At 31.5% G+C, this 18182-nt stretch overlaps 1 protein-coding gene across 2 annotated transcripts in view; it reads right to left on the bottom strand.

The window, feature by feature from the left end:
• Positions 1 to 15995: 15995 nt before the first annotated feature.
• The window catches only part of LOC140441002 (uncharacterized), a 34440-nt gene continuing 32253 nt past the window's right edge, over positions 15996 to 18182 (bottom strand). For both annotated transcript variants that reach the window (XR_011950962.1, XM_072531382.1), the window contains one exon: positions 15996 to 16125. The gene's annotated coding sequence lies outside the window, so the exon portion shown is untranslated. The remainder of the gene's footprint in view (positions 16126 to 18182) is intronic.

Here is an 18182-nt window from a genome sequence, read left to right as displayed (position 1 = left end):
TGGCTGACGACGACATATTAGCGGTCGTGGGATTAATATTGAAAAAGTTAAAACTGCGGAAAAATCGTAGCATCTGGTGTAAAGACTAGCTGATGAAAGGAGAAGTTTATTCTTATGTGAATTTGTTAAAAAAATCAGAAATATTTCCAAAAGATTGACATAATTTTCCAAGAATGGATACTTATTTACATCTGCTGTCTATAGCAGCGCCAATTATCGAAAAGAAAAATACTGTTATGGGAAATGCTATTATACGAACATACACGTATCGATAAAACTGCGCAGATCCACCGATTCCGATAAATCTAGTGAAATTATTGTACTGTTCCGTTTGACGGTACCGTTTTTAAAAATTGTAGACAACTGTGCAGTTTTACCCCATGCATGTAGCGATTATCGGTGCAATTTGAACGGTACAGTTTAATCGTAACGATTTATCGTGACGTGTATGGCATCTTTTAGCAAAACATTGCAGAAATTTTGCAACGTAATGACGAACCTTATTAGGATTACCGACAATTGGAATTTTTATAAGGAGAAAATCATCTGCAACTGCATTCCGGTTAATTTTTTCACTAATTGTGTTTTCGTTTCCAATTTCTTTTTTTATCTATTGAATATAGCCTTAAATGATGTTACCCTTAAAGAAGCCGTTTGGTCTCTGGTAGTGCCAGAGTCTATGTCTCTCAAAGAATCGGAATTCACGTTTAAATTTGTGTCCGATGTTGAGGAATGGATATATTTGTATTGAAATCTTTCAAATGCGCAGGTTGAAATTTATTCTTTGGGATATCCACTTACAATATTTGCTTTATTTAACTTTTGCCAAACTTTTGACTTTTTCAGAAATTGTGGTAGTAAATAAAGATTTGAGCATTTTTACTCCATACACATTTATGCTTTAATGGATTAAATACACAAGGTACATGGCTTGCAAGAAGATGACTAGTACGAGGCCGTAGTTTTAGTATAATTATTTCCTTCTGCATATCTATTTCTATCAGGCAAATTGGTAAATGTAGCGAATATTGATTTTAGATCAGAACTATTGATCTATCTTTTGGAATAGCATTTAAAAAGGTTCGTTGAAAATAATTTTTAAATGTACCACCCTCCATGCATCTGAGTATTGTATTGTATTGTGTTGTATCTGTATTCATTCTTAGTTTCTGGTAGCCAGCTACGTTAGAGATTTTTACCTTTAAAAATAATTAGTGGAGTCGTTTTTTGACCTGTTGTATTAGCACCAAGTAAAACAGTCATATTTTCTTTACCTGGTCCTGCAGTAACTCTGTATACTGCTTTTCCTTTTTCTCCAACTACTTTTACTCTACTCGGATCAAGACAGAAGCTTGTCTCGTTGATGTTATAAATTCGTTGTGTAATATCTAAAGTACATTTTTTAACATACAAAAGTAATCATCAATCACAAAGAAATCCACACTTCATTTTTTTAGAAAGAATTTTTTAAATTATTTTTTTAACGTACTGCCCATAGCTAAAAGAAGTTTCTTTTTTGAACAAGCAAATCCCCATTTTTCCATAGTCTTTACGTTAGCTGTCATTTTGGCCTTAATTTCTCGAGGTATAGCTGTAGGCCTTCCGCTAGTATAACTTTTAACGACCCTTTTTCATGAACTCTTTTATGTATAGTAGGTTTAGGTACGCAATGTTTTTATGCTCGATATAGCGTCATCACCTTGCTTCTTACTGCTACTACGGCCGCATCCAGCTGATCATAGGTATAATCCATGGAGATACTTTTTGGAATGAAGTTTCGAACCATTGCAGCCTTTAACAAAAAACTTTCGAAAAACTTTTTTATATTGAAATTTTTTTCAGCTTACAGTTAATATAGGACTTTAGAAAGGAACAAATAAATAGAATAAATTAAAACATTAATATTTACTTGCCCCTTTGTTATGATTTTCACTTGCCCCAAATGTGTAAAAACCCTGTGGCAAGGGGAACCTATTAAGTTATATTAATATTGTTATAAAATGTTACAAATCTTATTAAACACAATATAAGGCTAAACAAATAATTACCACCCAAAACACAACGCTAAATTCACTATTTTTAAAATCAACAATGATTCTTATAATTTGCGGTTAAACCGCGAATGCTTTCTAGATCCTATTTCTTGGTGGGATCAGTCCCTTTTGTTTATATTATCTTCTTGACAATATCTCTCCATTTTTTCCTCTTTCTAGTTGTTCATTTCCATTCTCTGACTCCTGCCCTTTGGAGGTCATCTTCAACTTCTTGCAGCCACCTTGATCTTGGTTTTCCACTTCTCTTTCTTTCTCCTGGATTCCATTCTATCATTGCGTATGTCACTGCCTCATCTCCTGCTTGCCAAATGTGACCTAATCATCTAACTCGGTATTGCTTTATTTCAGTCAGGATGTCTTCCTTAAGTTCTTCCTTAATCTCTGCATTTGTTCTGCTTCTATATTCTTTTTGCTCTGTTCAGATTGGTCCTAGTATGGTTCTCATAATCTTTCTCTCTAATAAGTCTTCTTCATCTTTTTTAACCATCGTCATTGTTTCTCCTGCATATAATAATATTGGCCTATTGGTGTTATAAATGTTCATTTTAGTTTTCTTAGTCAGTGTTTTGCTTTTAAGTAATCTTTTGTTTGCAAAATAAGCTTTATTCGCTGCTTAAATTTTTTCTTTTATTTCGGACTTCCTTTCTCCGGATTTGCTTATTGTAACTCCTAGGTATTTGAAGTATTCTACTTCTTCAAACTCAGAACTTCCTGTTTTGATTTTTTCTTTCATTGGCTTTTTTCCTAATCTTAATATTTTTGTCTTTTCTTGATTTAATCTTAGTCCCATTACCTCCCCTTTCTCTCTTATTTCTTCTAGCATTTCTTTCATTATTTTCCTGTTCTTTGCAATAATAGCAATATCGTCTGCATAAGCAATTATTTGACCACCTCTTGTTCTGAGATTTCCTTTATTTATATTTCGTAGTACATATTCTAATGCTAGATTAAATAGCGTTGTTGATAAGGCGTCTCCTTGTTTCATCCCTTTATTTATAGTGAATTTCTTTGTCTCTCATGTTTGTGTCTATATGCTTATTTTTGTAGTTCTCATTGTCATTTCTATTAATTTTCTGAGTTTATGTGGAATTTTTAATTTTTTAAGTGCTATCATTACTCCGTTCCTTTTAATTGAATCAAATGCCTGACAATGATTCTTAATACAGGTATAAAATTGTATGCGTAATGGCGTAGTTTAATAACGACGAAACTGCAATGACATTCACTAAGTTCACTATTTGTAGCAGCGGAGAAATTCTGTAATATAAATGTATTCTCAAAGAATATAGACGCTTATAATATAAGCGTCTATATTCTTTGGTATTCTATAATATGTACGCGGTTCTTTAAGCTATTTCTCAATAGATGGCGGATAAAGTACGCATTTAAATATATATTTTTAAAACTCACGGTTTCCACTTACCCCAAATTTCCACTTACCCTGGTAAACCTTAGCACAATTATCACTGAGAAAATATATGAGGTCAAGCATATGCAAAATTTATATTGAATGTATAGGTGCTAATAAGGCTAAAGTACTGCGAAAACAGGAAAGTATTGGTAATCATAACCGGCTTGGACCTTTCTTTATAACCGAGAGGCACTAAATCGAGTTCGGCAAGCACATTTGGACCATAAAGTGACTATAAAAATATATGGTACTCATTGGATATTCTGAGTGCATAGAAGATGTGCTTTAAGCTATTTGGCTACCAGAAAAGAAAAAAATGCACAAAAATAAACAAAAAATAACGAAGAACTGCATTTATAAAATATCTTGTAAATATGGCAATTCTCAGCAACGGATAGTAGAAAGAGGATAACTAAACAAACAGCTCTTGTGTTGGTAAATAAAGCAAATTACATTTCAAACTTATTAATTGAAATTCAATTTTAATTGCAATTATTTTGGTTTATTTCCAAAAAATATAAAATATTCAGTGCGAACTTTGTATTTATTTATTTATTTATTTTCCATGGATCGGTCCCATAAATTCCTAAATGTTGGAATATTATTGATTAGTTATATAATGTGTACACCCTACTGGATAAAAAAAACTTTTTTATCCAGTATTTTTTTCCAGGATTTTTTTTTCATTTGCTATTGACAAATAATAAAATCAATATATCACAGTCTAGAAAAAGGAACATGTTAAAAATATATTGCAGGTATCTGATTATTTTAAGCCATAGGGAGAGCATACTTAATGAAAAATACGTACTGAGGTATTGTCAGATCGGTCCAATTTTTTAAAAATAAAGGTGAAAGTCTGAAAATGTAGTTTTTACATGTAGCACTTTTTGATTATATTGTAAGCAATTTACAGAAATCAAAAAAAAGCTTGGTGTGCAGATAGTAATAACTTCTATGTTGATGAGTTCACTGACAGTAAATGATGTTATGTTTAACCCAGGTTGAGCAAAGATTGCTCTTCCATATTTATCATGTGGTCTTTCAGCGATCACCTTTATACCGAATCTCCCGAGTTTGTGTGAATGTATTTCCTGCATTAGAAACATTTCATGTATGTGTTTAGCACACATAGTAAAATTTCTCCATCTTTAGACATGCCGTTAATATTTATTGACATTGTTGAAGAAAAGTTGGTTCCGAAAACGACGAATTTCACAAAACCATGTTGAACTGGCGATTAAAAAATTAACATAATAATTAATTATAATTATTCATTGCCTAACGTACGCCCATTGCGGTGGTATACCAGAGGAGCTTTTCTATTTTTTTTTTCTTTTTTCATTTTTTCATAGTTTGTGCTTGATTTTTCTTTTGTAATTTCAATATTGTTATCATCCTTACATTATTCTTCTGTGTCTGCAGATATAATACTGTCTCCATTGTTAACTTGTTTTATATATTTATTGTTCTATTTCTATCTGTTTTAGATTTTTATATTCAATAATTGATATTTTTTACCATTAATAAACTTTTCTTTGCGGTCCATAAAACGTCCGACAAAACAAATTGATTTATTGTTTATTTAATTAAAAAATCTTATCCTGCCTACCTAATTCTGCATCTGATTTGTTATTTTCTAAATATCTTAAGATGTTAATTATAACTTCGTTGATAAGCACACTTAGTCTAATTTCTCTATTATGTCAGTAAAAACAAATTCAGGGTATAAATTATCTATAACCAAAAAAAATTAAATATCTTATCTTCTTGTTCTTTCCCACCTTTTTCCTTCTCAGGGGTCACTGTTTCTTACCCTTCGTTGTCACTCATTTCTGACCATCGTGTCTTCTTCACCTAAACCTTTCTCTCTCAAGTCCTCTACCGCACAGAACTTTCATCTTCTCCTCGGTTTTCCTTTACCTCTCTTTTTATCCACTTCTAACAGTTGTGTTGTTTGTCCCACATAATTTTTATTTCTACCTGTGACGTAACCAAACCATTGCAGTCTTTTTTCTTAAATATTTTTGAGACTGTAGCCACTTCAGCTCTTTCCCTAATCATGTTACTCCTAATCCTGTCCCTTTTAGTCTTACCCAAAATCCATCGTAACATTTTCATTTTAGCTACCTTCATCTTCTTTTCCTAAATATTCCTTACAGGCCACACTTGACCACCGTACACCAACGCAGACCTCATCACACTCTTTTATATCTTTTCTTTTAATCTTTCCCAGATTTTTTGATCACAGAATATCCGGTTATTTGCTTCCAACTAAACCAACCAGCCTGTATCCTGCAAGCAATTATTTGATCTAGTGTCTTATTTTCCATTATGTAGGAGCCAAATTATTTAAATTCACCTACTCGTCCTAGTATTTTAAGCAATTTGATGTCCCCAACCATTTCTGTTTATAACAACCACATATACACCGTTTTCGACCTGCTAAGTTCTCCCCCTTTAACTTCTACTCCAACGTTTCTTTGCTCTCATCTACCAACACGCCATCTTACCTTCTCTGTCAGTATATCTAGAACAAGATTAAACAGGTAATGACTCAGTAAAAAGCCTTGATTCAAAAGAAACGTCGCTGGAAATCTTTCGGTCAATCCAACACAAGTCCTTACTTTGGTGTACGCTTCCTCATACATATCCTTCACGAGCCTTACGTACCTCTCAGTAACCCATTTCTCTCTTATGCATCTTCATAGCTCTTGTCTAGAAACTGTATGGTACGCCTTCTCAAGATCTATAAATACCAAATGGGGCTATCCTTTCTTCTCTTAACTGTTCTTCTCCTATTGATGTCTCTCCCCTTAAACTTCACTCTATAGTTCTCTCCCAAATTTTCATTCTGTTCAACATTACTTTTATCCCTCTACAGTTCTGATAGTCCTATATATCTACTTTATCTTTATACAATAATACCATCACAACTTTCTCCATGCATTTCTTCTTTTTATTGCGCCGTCTTCTTTCAAATGTTAACGATATAAATGACAATTGGCTTTGGAAGCTACTGCACGAAAGATGATCGGTCAAATTATCTCCTCAGGTCTTTCAGCCAAGAATTTTGGCGTCTTTCAACTGATCTTTTGGCCTTTACTTTACCTTCCAATATGATTTGAAATAATTTATATCTTTTTTAATTCAACACATGACCCAAGTATCGTATTTTCATCTTTTTGATTATGCTTAGTAGTTTTTCTGTTTACTCATGCGTCAAAGTACCTAATCGTTGTTAACTTTTTGTACACATTGAATTGTCAGCATCCGTCTGTATACCTACATCTCAAAGGCATTCAATGGCACTCTTTCTGTGTCTACCTGTCCTTTCTTTCACTTTCTTATGGACATTAAAGGTATCGTATCTTTCCTTAAGTTATTCAATTTTTAGTCATTTTCTTGGTATCCAGTTTTCTGTAGCTTCTCTGCATTTTTTTAATGATTCTATTAATTCGTTTGTATTCTATTGGGTTTGTTTTATGTTTTTGTCTTACGTCCATAAGGTCTGTGATTTCTTGCATTATCCATTCTTGTTTTCTGTTGTTTTTCGTGAACACGATGTCTTCTTCTTATATTTTTGTTATTTTATTTTTTACAGCAGTCCATGTTACTTCAGCGTCAGTCTGTATTAAGTGTTTTAGCGTGTATTTCTTTCTCAACCTTGATACTTATTTTATTTTTTCTTTTAGGGTTCCTCTGTTGTGAAATGTCTATTTTTTTGTCACTTTTCCCTTTTAACTTTCAGAAATCTTTTTAGCCTAAAATACATTATAACTGGATTGTGATCACAATGAAGATTACTCTAGGTTATGTTTTAGTAGGTTTTATCTACTTCTCCAAGTTGTTATTGAGCAAAATGAAGTGAATTTGATTCCTAATAATTTTATATTTTTCGTCTGCAGTTGATGATCAATTTTATCTTCTCTGTCTGCAGATGATGATCTTTTCTGTCTCCATGTATTGTGCATCCTTTCTTCCTCATATATCTTACTCATCATTTGCCACAAAACAGCCTTCCTTCCTCTCCTAGAGCTTTTCAAAGGTATTTTATTAGGTCCTTTTGCCTTAATATTCTTTATCAAGTAAATATCTTATCCGATAACTATAAAATAGTTAGTTTTTCTGTTGTTTGTTTGTTTTGGTTTTCTAGCATCTTACGTACGTCTTGCATGGAACAATGATCCAGCGTCATTCGGACATAAGACCTCATCTCTCATTGTATTATACGTTTATTGTCCGACTTAATTCTTTCGCTAATTCCCATGCAAGGCCTCACCTCTTCTTCTTCTTCTTACTCTTAAACTTGATGCAGGTATCGTGGTATTATGAAACTACTAGCTGATTTTTTAACGTTTCTCCATTTCTCTCCATCGTCTGTTATTCTACCACATTCTAACAGTCAAACACCAAAAGCGGCAACAATTTGGTTCATATATGGTTTGGGTAATCTACGTTGATTTCTTCTGCCTTCTACATTGCCCTGGATAGTAAGTGTTTCAAGACCATTTTTCGAAATACGCGTCCGAAATAGCCTATTATTTGTTCTAATATTTGCAATCTTAGTCTTTTCTTTATGTCTGATTTAGCAAAGATTCATTTGTTCTTCAGCTACCCGTGATATTATTAGTATTCGCCTCCAGATCTTTCTCCATAAGGATACAGCATTCCGATGCATAAGTGAAAACTACAAAAACTAGACTTGTTACCTGTCTCATTTTTGAGTCGATAGTGATTTCATGCCTTTTTAAATTTTTTAGTAATTTTGTCACAGACCTTTTTTTAACTGCTAACCAGCCCTTTATTTTTTTGGTACAACCCTCTTTGTAAGTTCCCAAAAACCCAGATACACAAATACATCTACAACAGCGATATTGTTTATTAACGTTAGATATTTTTTGATTGTTGTTAGCTCTGTTTTGTCTTTATTTACTTTAAGACCCATCGTTCAGCTTATTTCTTCAATCCGTTGTAGCAGGTGAATCAGTTCAACTTCGGATATAGTGAATATAGTTGTATTATTTGCATATCAGAAGGTGTAAAACTTGTTCCCGCCGATAGTGACGCCACCATATTAACTTTCAGTATCTTTTTGCATTATCAGTTTACCATGTATGTTGAATAAAATTGGGCTTAGTATGCAGACTTGTCTCACCCAGTTATTGACTCTGAAACTAGAGTTTCATATACCATCTATGTTTCTAGTTGATTACCATTCTGTCTAACTGTTTCCTACGATTTGATTAATTATATTAATTATTAAATGTTGCTACTGCTGTTAGTTTCAATCGTTCATCCATTTTATGCCGAATATTTAACATACATAAGTTTCAAAAGATACATTTTAAAGTGGCTTCGCCTGTTTTCTATTAAAACTCTTCCTAATTAATTGTTTTGTTTAATAACATCAATCTTGATATTTGATTTTTGAGATGTTACATGTTTTTTAGTTTGTCAAAATCATTTAATGGATACTAATTAGTACAGTCGTTAGAGAGTTGACCCCTAAAAATCGAAAATACGAACAAGCTGAATTTTGCCAAGGATATTAATTTTGGGGCCCCAAAAAAGATGCAAAAAAGTTTACCACTTCGACAATCGATTTATCAATAGTCTGTTCCCCGTAGAAAAAAATGTTTCAAATGATAAATGTAGCTGAGATAATCAGATCTATTCTGTAACTTTTAACAAATCGAATAGAAATGACGAAAAGTCGAATCGTAATTACCCGAAATGGGAATGTTGAATATCTATCGCGTCATTTTTGTGTTTGGATTGGCATTCCGTAACTCACATCGTAATCGGTGTAAATCGAAAAAACCAACTTCTACTTGACGCGCTCAGAAGTTGGTGGCAACCCTGCACTAAAAAGAAAAATAAGTGTTGTGTGACGTTAAGTTACTGGAAAGGCTAGTGCGTGCGAAAAATTCATCAAAAAAGAAGATTATATTTCAAGCTTGTCGTCAAGTAGTTTTGATTTGTCTTGGTTAAGTTAAAAAAGTAAGTTCGTTACAAGAATACAAAATAGCAACCAGAACCCCAAAGAAAAAGACATCTGCTGAGCAGTTAAATTATTTTGTAAACTTTATCTAAATAAATCTACATAAATGAAACACCACAGACTAAAAAATGAAGCAGCTACCAAAATGAATCAACCGCTAATTTATATCAACAAGTCAACAAATAAATGTCAAAGTCAAAACAATAATGATACCAATGCGCAAGCGTCAAGACCAATTTTTGTTGAACCAATGTTCAATAAAATTTGTATCAGCTCAACGGTAAAAATTTAATATCTTTTGATCTAAGTGTCCTATCGACCAAAAACAATGCGTTTTAAAGGTAAAGAGTGCAGCTTACGTATGCAGTTTTTGTATTTTGCTGCGAAAAAACTCAGTTTTTATAAAGACGTTAAATAAATAAACTGATCACTTTCATTGACCAGTGGTAGTAAAATTTCCATTTTTAGAGATCAATCGTTAAAACCTATGATATCAAATTTTAATTTTGAGTTGTGGCAATAAATATGAAGCATTTAAAATATGAAAATAAACGCAGAATTTAGTGTTTTATATTTCAAACGATCGCACGGCACGGGAATTGCCTCCAAGAAGACGGTTTTGGAAGTAGTTTATAGCAGAAGTTTGGTTCTTTTGAAAATCGTACTAGCTTTTTTGACAAAAAAATTTTTAACGTTTTAGATTGTTTGTTATGTAAAAGTTTAAATCCAGCCTTTTTTAAGCATATTTCAAATGCGTCAAATATGTTGCCAAAACTCAAAACTAAAATTTCATGCTATAGGTTTTAAAGTTTAGGCTCTAGTTATCGATACTTTATAGTGGCCAGTCACTAAAAGGTATAGATTGCATTGATCTCATGCGAATCATAAAAAATGGCAAAAATAGTTTATTTATTTACCACTTTTATAAAATCTAAATTTACTTGCAGCAAAATACAAAAACTAAATACGAAAGCTGAACTCTCTACCTTTAAAACCATAGCTAACATTCAAAATCGACGGTCGCTTCACGTTGTTTCTAAGAGAACGGTTTATTCTACACAAAAAGTAATAATAAACATATTTGTTTAAAATTATCTCAGCTACATTTTTTTCTTTGGCGTACAGATTTTTGGTAAATCGATTTTTTGTGTTTTTGCCCCCTACGAAGAAGGTAAAAGTGGTACACTTTTTGCACCTTTTATGGGGTCACAAAATTAATATTCTCGGCAAAATTCAGATCGTTTGTATGATTTTTAGAGGTTGAGTGGCATCTTGAGAGTCTCCGACGACTGGATTATGCAGGATGGTCCTTAAGTAATTGTACAAAAAGAAACAGTAGATTCTACACTTTAAAATATTACGATTTAAGCCAAATTGCTTTAATAAAATGTTGATAATAAGAAAGATACAGGGTGTTAAAGTGCAAATTTAAAGTTATATTTTTCGCTATAATTTTCATGTTTGTAAATATTTATGTATAAAAATTTACTACTTGGTACTTTTAAATATGAGAAACTATAATTTGATGCACGCTTTGATGTAGCTAAAGGGCGTCATATATGCCACATAGGTGGAATAAATTTGCACTTAACTTTTTTGCTCTTTAACTTACCTGTATTTGTGACAAAAAATATTAAAGATACATTATTTTAACAAAAAAAAAAGGTATACTTATTAATAACTTCAAAACTCAACAGTTTTCGAGATAATCGCATTTTACAAATCAGCTGCATAATTCTGATTTAAGGCAATTACTCCAGGCAACGAAGAAAAAATAGACAAAAACATTAATACTTTGGTATATTGGTAATACTGAATTTTGGTATAAAATACCTTTAACTAAAGTTAATAGCTAACAAAATATTAAATAAAATAAATATATTAGCAGGATATTTAATAATAGGATTTGAAAAAATAACATAATAATAGGATTTTACATCAAACATTTTACATTTTATGTTAAATTAGAGTCATAATCAAAACATTTTGTTAACAAACAAAATTAAGAAATACTTAAACTAAATAACATAATTTTTTGTCAAAGTAAGTGTTTGGTATGTCCAACATTTTCTTTAATTCATTTGTCAATATATCCATAAAAGATCGTCTCATATTAAACAGCATCATTGGTTCTACAGAAACTTCTGCAGTATTTAATTCTTCCCATAGTTGTTTGCGAATTTTTATGGGATTCTTATAAACACGTTGATTTAATGTGCCCCGTACACCAAAATCAAGCGGATTAAATTCTGGGCTACGTGGTAGCTATAAGGTATAATGCATGAATATATTCTTTTGGTTATATATCCAAATCTTATGGTATATTATGGAACTACATCTTATTTGTCGCAGAGGTTAAATAATGTATTAAACTGTGATGTATTTCGTTCATTTGTTATTTATATACACACGGAATAACCTATCGATGACAATAATTATTTATCTATTAATTATCTGGGACAAATGGACTAATATGGTTTACTAACAAACTAATATTATGCTAAACTGAATTGCCTGTGTATTTACTGTGTAATGAATAATAAGTATTCTTTGGGGATTTTTTATGAATTAAATAATTATATCAATATCTCACCACATTGCCAAGGATTATGACTACCACGACCAATTCAAAAAAGTTGTATTTAAGTATGTTCTCACTGCTCTCTCTCTAGAATGTGGAGATATGCCATCTTGCATAAACCACATATTTTGGATTTTCAGCATTTTACAATAGAGAAAAAGTAATGCAACGCCAGTATAGAAACTTAAGAAGCGATAGGAAAGGGAAATTGTAAACATAATGACGGCCAACGTCTGAATACGGACACGGTACCTAAAGAAGAAGATAAAGAATATTTTCTCCAATAAGACATTTAGCAGCCATAACAAAGCATTTTGTGATGTAACCTTATCATCTTTGAGTTCTTTTAATAGGAATAAACTATGAAGTATGCTTATCTACAGATATTCAGTGCTTTACCGCAAAAATATTATTATGCAGCTGACTTATAAAATGCGATTATCTCGAAAACGGTTGAATTTTGAAATTATTCACAAGTATACCTTTTCTTTGTAAAAATAATGTATCTTTAATATTTTTTAACACAAATAGAGCTATTTTGAAGAGCAAAAAAGTTAAGCGCAAATTTATGTCACACCTGTGACATATGTGGCGCCCTCTATCAGTTACATTAAAGTATGTATAAAATTATAATTTATCCTACTCAAAAGCATTTAATTGTAAATTTTTGTCTAAAAATATTCACAAACGTAAAAGTTATAGCGAAAAATAAAATTTTAAATTTCCACTTTAACACCCTATATCTTTCTTTATATCAACATTTTATTAAAGAAAGTTGGTTTAAATTGTAATATTTTAAAGTGCAGAATCTACGGTATCTGTTTGTACAATTACTTAAGGACCACCCTGTATATGCTTCCAATAGATTATTTTTTGTATGAAATATAATTTTTCTTTAATTTGAATATACATTTTAGCAATAAATATGTTTCAAATGCTAAATGTATGTCTAATGAATACTTTAAGCTCTTGGCATTTCATATTATATTTCTTCTCTTTTTGTGTTTTATAATTACCTTATTTTTTCTGATCTTCTACTTTCTGACATACTGTCTACAAAACCTACTGATTCAAGTTTAATCAAAGCAAGTTGTAACAAAAATTATCGTAAGTTTTTTTTGTACAGTAGTGAAAATTAATTTTAAAATTTAAATATTTTATTGTAAATAATGTAAATATCTTTTTGTAGAATATTTGTAAATAACATTTAGATAATATTAATTGTTGGTTGTATAAAATATCAAATACAATTAATTAAACAATTTAAACCTACTTGTATTTTTTATTACTATTACTCAATATAATATAGTATTATACAGTTGGAGAACATTTAAATGTATTATAAAAGGTAAGTAAATACGTTGATAATAAATATCTACAAATACTATAAAGTTATCAAAAAAAAATCGTAAATGACATATAGTCCAGTCCGGATCTGTTTTGAATTAGACATTTTCCTCCATGAGAGTCTATTTTTTGCTGAAATCACTTCAGAATGTACCTTGTATCAATAATTACAATATGCCATAATCGCAAACCTTGTGCTTAATTTTTTATTTAACAAACTCTGAAAATAATTGAAAATTGTTGCTTCTGGGCCAATATTTAGTACTATTAGTACTATTTATATACTTTCACTATTTATTTTCAATATTGCTTTAAAAAAAAACTTAAAGAGGGTAAACGTTTCGTTTTTCAATTTTACATAATATTTGATTATCTAGAAATTATTGTTAACTGAAGAATATAATGTTGGCTGTTTAAAAATAGCTTTGATTGGAATAAAAAGTGCAAAAAGAAGTGGAACTCTAGGTGGACTAGCGCAAACCTCATTTACTATGTTTCCTGTATTTTTAAAATTTAAATAATAATATATAAATTATTAATTTTGTTGGGAATAAGCAATAATATAAGTTTAAAATAAGTGTGTTTTTGTTTTTTCTGTTTTAATAATTTTTACCCAAGTGAACAAGAAATACCCCAGGAATAGTTCCACGAATACGAGAACCAATAAAGGACCCTTAAGCTATCGGAGACACATGAATTTTTTTCCCATTTTTTACTAATTTATTACCACCCCAATAATTTTTCACCACCAAACCACTCTTAACGGCCCGTTAACACATGGGAGTCCGTTTTACTGGTTCCTTTTTAACGGATAGGTACGTCATAAATTTATGCTCTGTACACATAGGCACCTTATAACGTTCAACGGATCCGTCATAACTGGATGCGATATAAACATAAAACTCGAAGTGTATACGCCGCTATTCTACAAGGATGGACGATGTCGTGTTGTATTGGTACTATCGTCGGAGAAGGAAGATTCGACGTTATTGGCAGCATCCACTTATGGCCCAAACATCTAGAGAGGGGGCTTAACGTTTTCTCAAATTAGGGTTAAACTTGTAGTGAGCTATCGACAAATTGTGAACCGATTATAAATAAGTAAAGTAAATAAGCAAAATTATTGACTTCCTCTAAGAGTTAGTAGTTGGGTAAAAAATTACTAGAGTGGTAATAAATTCGTAAGGACCTAGCAAAACAATGTGGTATTTTAATATTTTTCTTTTTAAATCCACTGGCTCGAATATTAAGCTAACGGAAACGTTTCCAAATAAGATTGGTTTAAGGCTAAAAAATTATCAGGGTTAAACAGAACACTTTTTCATTTCAGTTATAAGTGGAGGACGGTGAAGAATTTTTTTCTTTAAATTGTAACTTAACAGAATCATTGATCTCTCATAAGGGGTAGTTGAGGGGTGAATAATTACTAAGGTGGTAATAAATTTGTAGAAACCTAACAGAACACTGTGGTATATTATAAATATTCTTTTTTGGAATTTTGTTAGCTTGAATATTAGGCTTGCGGAATCGCTCCCATTAGGGGTAGGTTTGGGAGTAAAAAATTATCGGGTTAGTAATAAATTAGTAAAAAAAGCTATGACATGGACAAAAAGATTTTTTTTAATTCTGCTAGCTTGAACCTTAAGCCAGCAGAATCACTCCCCTTAAGGGTGGTTAGGTGGTGAAAAATTATTAGGGTAGTAATATATTAGAGAAAAATTGGTGAAAAAATATGGTGTAGGTTCAATTGGATTCCGCTTATGTGTGCTCGCTAGCTTAAGGGGGTCCTAACTAATAAGGCTGAGTTGAATAATGTGTTACGTTTCAGGGAGGTCATTTTGAACATTTTTTTGTAGTTTTACGCCTATTTAAAATTGCATTAGTGATACTTTCTGCTACGGTTATTGCTTTGGTATAATGTTATTGTATTAGTATTAGTTCTTGAGAATGTATTAAAGAAATAAAACACACATCTTAAGATGTATTATTTTTTTTGCATAAAAACGGTGCCACATATGAACAGAAGTAAGAAAGTTTTGTTGTCACGAATTAAACAAAAAATTCAAAAATGATTTTTAATTAGGAATATCTTAGTGGAGTACCATTTAAAAAAATTGAGACCATTACCCGTGTGCGAATGATAAATATAAAATTCTTAATTTTATGGTAAAAAATACGCAATAACTACTTCCTAAAATTCACCAAATTCCATTTGCTTATTTCAACAGGTTTTAGAGCAAGAAATAAATCATTTTCTAAGAAAAATGTCAACACTTCGTATTTCAGAAAACGAAGCGTTTGAGGACATGCGTTTTTACAGCAAACTGTCTTTATTTTTTCATGCAGAATCATCCCCTTATATTTATTTACTAACATTCTGTATACCATAAAATATGTATTATTCAAAGGTACTAAAAATTGACAGTTTAAAAATCTGTAACTCCAAAACAATTGATTTCTTAGACTTGGGACAATAAAAATTTTTGATCAGAATGACCAAATATACCTGCCATGATCTGCCAAATTTCAGTCAATTTAACTGAAACCTCTTTTACCTAAGAAGTGTCGGGTGCTTTTTAAAATAAATAAAAACAAGTATATGTTTCTACAAGAATAATAATTTATTAATATGCTTAGCATACATATACATGTGGTTTGACATTTTTCTTATATAATTCTTTGTAGTCTCCGACTACTATTTGTAGTCTTCGAATCTTCTTCCATGGTTCTAAAACAGAAAAGAGATTTAATAGGCAAAAAATACGTTAATTTATTTAAATATTGTTTGTCAAAAAAAATACATTCATCCATCTATCCAACAAATGTAAAAATAAAACCATTTAATAAAAAGTTGGAAGATATGAAGTTATTAAAGCGAAACTTTTTTTTCTTTAGAAAAATGCTGAGGAGAGCGTCACGAGACAAGCGCCACGTAAAAACGTCACGTCACGAAATAGCAGTTCTTCACATAGATTTACTACTCTCGATCAATTCGTTTCTAGTTATCATATATTTATTCTAAGCAAGTTTAAATTCAAAATAAATGGAGGTATTAATCTGGATGCATAACTGGATACATCATCGTCTCCTGGCGATGTTACATATTGAACTACATCTTGACTTGGAAGAGGTTGATCAATATATTAAACTGTAATGTATCTCGTTTATTGGTTAATTATATATACACGGAATAGCGTATCGATGACATTATTTAATTAATATATTAATTACGGCTTACGCGTAACTATAATTACACGTCGAATAAATAAACTATTATGATTGACTAACGAACTAATATTATTTTTCCCTTATTTCTCGTCTACTCTTTTTATATCATAACACCTATCTATCAGTAGGTAGCTTTGTTGTGGAAATAGTAAACAAGGCAAGGCTTAGATTATTTGCAAACATATAGTTTGCAATTGCGCTCAAGTAGTTTGTTAAACTTGACACACTACGTGTGTCCATAATTCTGATTGAAAAACAATAACACAATGTAAAATATTACTAATATTATTTATAAATTCTAATATGTTAGAAATCATCACCATCAATAGCTATTTCATCCATCGTCGGACGTAAGCCCCTCTTAGGTATGTCAATTCATTTCTGTTTGTTGTTTTTTGCATCCATTCGTGAACAGCTATTCGCTTGATGTCATCAGTCCATCTGATTTGAGGTTTGCCTCTACTTTTTTTGTTGGCAATCTTTTGGATTAAATCTGTAGCTTTTGTTCTTCTTCTTATTTCTTTATTGGACTTGCGATCGGTGAGTTTAATATTGAGCAGTCTCTGTTCCATAGCTCTCTGGGTCACTTGGAGTCTGTGGACTATGCTGTTGTTAAAATCCCATGTTTCAGCTGCATAGCTCAGTACAAGCAGCACATACTGATCAAAAGTTTTTGCCTTTAAAATATTTGGTAAGTTTGACTTTTGTGCCTCTGCTTAATGTAATTTTCTTCTTCTTCTTCTTCTTGTGCCACTCCTATCGGAGATTGGAAATCATCAAGGCTATCCTGACCTTGTTTACAGCTAACCTAAAGAGTTCATTAGTGGTACAGCCAAACCACTCTCAAATTACGCAACCATGACATTCTTCTACGGCCTGGATTGCGTTTTGCTTCTATTTTTCCTTGCATTATATGGCATATAAGTAATGCGTATTTATGTCCTCTCATCAGGTGACCCAAATATTTGAGTTTTCTTCGTTTGATCGTTGACAAAATTTCTGGGTCTTTTCCTATCCTTCACATTACTTCAAAGTTTGTAACTCTTTCAACCCAACTTATCTTCAGCATTCGACGATAGCACCACATCTCGAAACTGTCAATATTTTTTATATTGTTCTGCTGGAGAGTCCAGGTCTCTACACCGTATAATAGCGTGTTAAATACGTAGCTCCTTAGCATTCTTAATCGGAGAGGGATGCTTATATCTCTGTTGCAGAAGAATTTCCTCATCTTTATGAAAGTGGCCCTGGCAATTTCGATACGTCTTTTTATTTCATTGTTTTGGTCTCCAGTTTCGTTTATTGAAGTACCCAAGTATTTGTAACTTGATACTTTTTTAATTTGAATGCTGTTTATACTAATGTGTGCTGGTTGTGTCATGTTCTTACTGAAAACCATATACTTGGTTTCTTAGTTTCTTAATGAAATATCGAATATTAATGGGCTGAAAGGATTACCCATGATTTTTTATATTGGTGAAGATACGTGAACGATATATTCGTATGCTTTACAGGAATCCTTACGGATAACGTGACAGAGTCTTATTCACTTCATAG

The sequence above is a fragment of the Diabrotica undecimpunctata genome, chromosome 1 (genome assembly GCF_040954645.1).
Source record: "Diabrotica undecimpunctata isolate CICGRU chromosome 1, icDiaUnde3, whole genome shotgun sequence".
In the NCBI taxonomy this organism is placed as follows: Eukaryota; Metazoa; Arthropoda; class Insecta; order Coleoptera; family Chrysomelidae; genus Diabrotica; species Diabrotica undecimpunctata.
Note: the sequence above shows the minus strand (reverse complement) of the source record. Positions and strands in the feature narration are given on the sequence as shown.